This window comes from Magnolia sinica, chromosome 14 (assembly GCF_029962835.1).
Source record: "Magnolia sinica isolate HGM2019 chromosome 14, MsV1, whole genome shotgun sequence".
Taxonomy (NCBI): domain Eukaryota; kingdom Viridiplantae; phylum Streptophyta; class Magnoliopsida; order Magnoliales; family Magnoliaceae; genus Magnolia; species Magnolia sinica.
Window position 1 is genome coordinate 20,030,513 of NC_080586.1, and position 4,958 is coordinate 20,035,470.

A 4,958-nucleotide genomic window follows, 5' to 3' on the forward strand; every position below is an offset into this window, starting at 1 on the left:
GACATTCCTTTTGGTTATTTGATGACTGTGTTGGCTACGCATATGTTAGTCGATATACCGGTTGGAGAGGCACCTATCCATCATCTGATATTTAACAATTCTAATTTCAATAAGATGAAGCTTGATTTCCTTCCTGGCCATGGTGCTAGTGTTGGTAATGTTGAAGCTGAACATGAAGAAGAAGCTAGTGATCATCCTTCTGCTGATATTAACATGGATGATATTTTTGACGAACTTGGATCTGACTCTGCAACTGATCCAGATTATGAGCCTTCTGAGTTTGATGCACGTCTGCGTGTATTGGAAGATAAGGTTGAGAATATGAATGTTAAGATGGAGAACATGTCTGTTGCCCATGATTTATAATTCAAGTATATACGCAAATATCTTAGGCGCTTGAACAAGGGCATGCATCAACTTGATCCTTCCATCCTTGCTCCTTCATCTGGTTCAGATTAGTTTTTTTTTTTTAGTTAGCTGGTCTATTATAACTTTATTACTCTTGTGTTAGCTTAACTAGCTTTGAGACTGTAGCCATCTTTGACTTAGCTCTATTTATGAATTATGTGGGTTGTTTATGCTGAATACTCATATCTTGTCTTGTTTCCACTCATATATCTCTTTCCTTATTTCTCCTCAGCCATCTGTTCTATGCTTCATTTGTCCTATTGTGACAAAAAGGGGGAGAATAGATATGGATGTGATGTGTCTAATGATTAATGATTATGTTATGAGGAGGGAGTAGCATTGCATTTTTTATGTATGTTACTCAGGGGGAGTATGTGCAGTAGTGGACTGTAAGTTATGTTGAATATTGATTTATAGGTTTGCAAGATCATGTTAGTATGCCGGTTGGTAACAACTGGTGCATGATATAACAACTAGTGCATGATTCTTTAATCAGATATTCTGTGTTATGTAACATATCTTGGAAGTGTGTTTTGTCACTAATTTGACAAAGGGGGAGATTGTAAGTGCTATAGTTTATAGCCCCTTTTTGTTGTCAAATTTGTGGTGCCAAAGACACTGTTATGAAGCTTGCATATGTGAAAAATAAAGCTCTACTCAAGATCAGCTTTGATTGACAAGCATTGTTCACAAGTCAAGATCTCAAGAAGCTTTCAAGTTCAAGTCAAGATCTCAAGAAGCTTTCAAGTTTGAGTTACATCAAGACTTCAAGCTTCATTACTTTTAAAGGTCACTCGTCTCTAAGTTTCAATGTCCTTACTTCACTATTGAGGTATGACTGACCTTAGGTTGACCTTTAGAGTAGGCCATTCTGGATATATAATTCATATGTTTTATATAAGTGAGTTTAAGTTGTCCTAAGACTAGTCCTAGACTTTGTTCGACTAGTCATAGCACTGCTTCGACCTGTCTAAGAATTTCCTAGACCAGTCGTAAGTTTGTTGTAAAATTCGAATATTTTCTGTTAGGCTTCGACTAGTCTTAGGGACTGTTCGACTAGTCGTATGAACAGTATCGACTGTTGCTTCGACCAATCGTAGACCTACGACTCAAAGTACAATATTGAAATTCGGCTAGCTTCGACTAGTCGTGAGCAACCTACGACCAGTCGAAAGAGACCTACGACCAGTCGTGAAACCGCCAGATCTTATCACGCCCGAATTTTCAAATATTTATTGGTTCTACGACCAGTCGTAGAGTTCTTTAGACCAGTCGAAGACGTAATTTGTTCACCTATAAATAGAGCACGAATCTCAGAATTAAATATGATTTTCAAGCTAATTTAATTCGGCCTTCTGAGAGATAAGTCTGTGCTCCATTTTAAGCTAAGTGTGCATATTTAATACTCTTTCTTTAGCTTTTCTTATTTGATTTTGTTTATCTATTCCAATCTTATTTGAAAAGAGGAATTGTTGTATTCCGTCTTCTTGGAATCAAAATCAAATTGAGCTACGCCCAATTTGGTTTAATTTAAAATCTATTAGAACCGATAACCATTATAAAGTGAGTATTGGACATTGAACTTTGACTTTCAAATCTCTACTCCAACTTGGTTCTTCTGGGCTGCTACAACGAAGGAGAAATTTAGGTATTTTACGTTTGTGTAATTTACTTTCATTTGGTTTTCTTTTGGAATTTGTCAGAAAAATCTCATTGTATTGGTTATCTGAGGAGAGCCAGGAAAACTCAGAAGAGGGGTTTTTTAATTGTGTAAGCCCACGGAGAAAAACACAATTGTGAAGGTTTTGGGTGAACCTGGAAAACCTATCTTTGATAGTGAACGCTGATATCTCCTGTGTGAGGAGTGGAGTAGCACTGTGTGGCTGTTGTTGAACAGTTGGTGTACACACAGGCAAACCACTATAACTCTTTGTCTTGTGATTTGAATGCTTGCTTAAGTTTTATATCTCTTTTCATTCAAATTTGTGGAATGTATGTGTGAATGTGAATGTGAATGTTGTAAAATTTACATTTTAAGCACAGTGGGAATGTTGTAATAATTTAGTTTTAAATTCCTGTAATTTATTTCAATTCCACTCTATTTATTTATTCATCTCTGGTTTGAGTTATTGATACAAAGGACGTTCTAAAAATAAGATTGTCCTGCCATAAACCCTTGTTTTTATGGTGTAAGGTTGTCCTTAGAACTGAATTCATATCAACCTCTCAATACTTGTTTAGTGAGGTTGCTTTTATTTCAGCATTGTGATTTGATTTAGTTTAGTTGGCTATCTATCTTTCTTTATTCCGCTGTTAAAGTTTTATTTTGGTATCGTCATATTCACCCCCCCCCCCCCTCCCCCCTCTCCCCGTCTAGGACGTATAGCTAGGCCATTTCATAAGGTCATTCGACTGAAAATGCTTGTTTGATGTGTGGTATTAGGTGGTATGGAATTATAATGGATTAATGTGGTGCATTAAATGCTTTTATAGAATGCTAAATGCCTCTTTAATCAAATGAACCATATATCTGTTTTGTTTTGTTTCAGGAATATAATCATATTTGTTGAAGTCCACTTCTCTTGTTGTAGAAAAGAACCTGCTGAATCTGGTATAATTGTGTGCTTACCTATAGTCTTAGTTAATTTATATTTTTATTGCTTCATGTAAACATATTTGCAGCTATACATTACTTCTGCCTTTACTCTCTCTTTTACTCCCGTTCATCCCCTTGAAATTGGTTTCAGAGCCTTGTTTACGGTTCTCCTTGTTTCAGTTCTATTATTTAGTTTAAATTTCTTTAAAACAACAGCCTATTTGGTAGAAGAGGAAACACCTCTACCTATGCTCTCTGAGTAGTAGTTCCTTTAGAGCCCGCTTTCACGTCGACCCAAGGGTCCTAACATGGAACTACCAAATCTGCCCGTTGAGTCTAAAAGAGAAACGCAATGTTTTTTATTTTACTTTATTAGATTTTATGCTTATACCTATGAAAGCACTTAATTTAATGGATTTGATATTGAATTTGGTATGCTTAATTTATATTTTGTCACTTCATTTATATTATGTTGAAATTGGTATCAAAACCTTGTTTACGGTTCTATTGTTTAATTTAAATTTCTTTAGAACAATAACCCGTTTGGTAGAAGAGGAAACACCTCTACCTGTGCTCTCTGAGCAGTAGCTCCTTTGGAGCTCACTTTTACGTCGACCCAAGGGTCCTAGCATGGAACTACCAAATCTGCCCGTTGAGTCTAAAAAAGAGACGCAGTATTTTTTATTTTAGTTTGTTATCATATGTTACAGAATGTCGTCATTAAGTAACAAAGCATGGATGGATAAACATAGGAAGACTTTTTTTAGTGTTGTCTTGTAGTTGTTGAGCAATGCAGTTTGCTAGAGTTCATGTGAAGGAGAAAGTAGATTTTTTTCCTTGATTGTTTAGTGTTGTCTGGTGGTTGTTGAGCAATGTAGTTTGCCAGAGTTGAAGAGTCCAGAGTTATCAGGGATGTGCACATGATTAACAGCAGGCAGTTCCCGTGTCAAACAGCAGGCAGCAGCATTCTCTAGGCCTTCTCCAGCCCTTCAACCAGTTGATTCAAGCCCAACAGCAGCAGCAACACCACCAATACTTCCAGCCACTATAGGAAGGGATGTGCACAGGATTAACAGCTCATGACATGTACCAGACTGCCTTGGAAGTGACGTCGAAGGAAGCCCAAATCCCTCTAATGGTAGATGGAATACCAGGCCTGAAGAACTGGTGGAAGAGATCGCTCGAGTTGTGGGGGATGGACGAGAAGACATTGAAGAGGAGGATTTGTAGCGGATGTCATATCTGAAGGCAGAGTGATCATTCTAGAAAAGAGCAAGGAATTGTTGGATTATAGAAGCCTGTAAATGAAATGTTGTATTGAAATTAGAAATTGGAATTGAAATTGAAATGTGTACTAGAAAAGAAAAAGATTATTATGTGTGAATCATTCTATTGTCTTGTTCTTCTATTTGTGTAATTATCTAGCATATAATATAAGTAGATTACATACCCCACTCTCTCTCTCTCTCTCATACAATGAACAAAGGGTTTTAAAATTGTTCTTAAAATTCCGTCCTAAAATCTGACCGTTGGCAACATTAATAAGCATTCAAAACCGTTTCTAAAATTTTGTGCCTAAAATGTGACCGTTGGCACCAGAACGGTTTAAAACCGTTCCTAAAATTCCGTTTCTAAAAATTGAAACGGTACCCAAAACGGTTCTGAACCGTTCCTGATTTTCTGTGACGCCTCATTTAGGAACGGTATTAAACCGTTCCTAAAATTCTATTTCTAAAAATTGAAACGGTACCCAAAACGGTTCTGAACCATTCCTGATTTTCTGCGATGCCTCATTTAGGAATGGTATTAAACCGTTCCTTAAAGCATTTAGGAATGGTTTAAAACCATTCCTAAATGACGATTTTGGTGTAGTAATAAACCACAAATATTCAAAAGAATTGATCTATACTAACCCCATATCCTATATGACAATCTATATTTCAATTTTCACCAT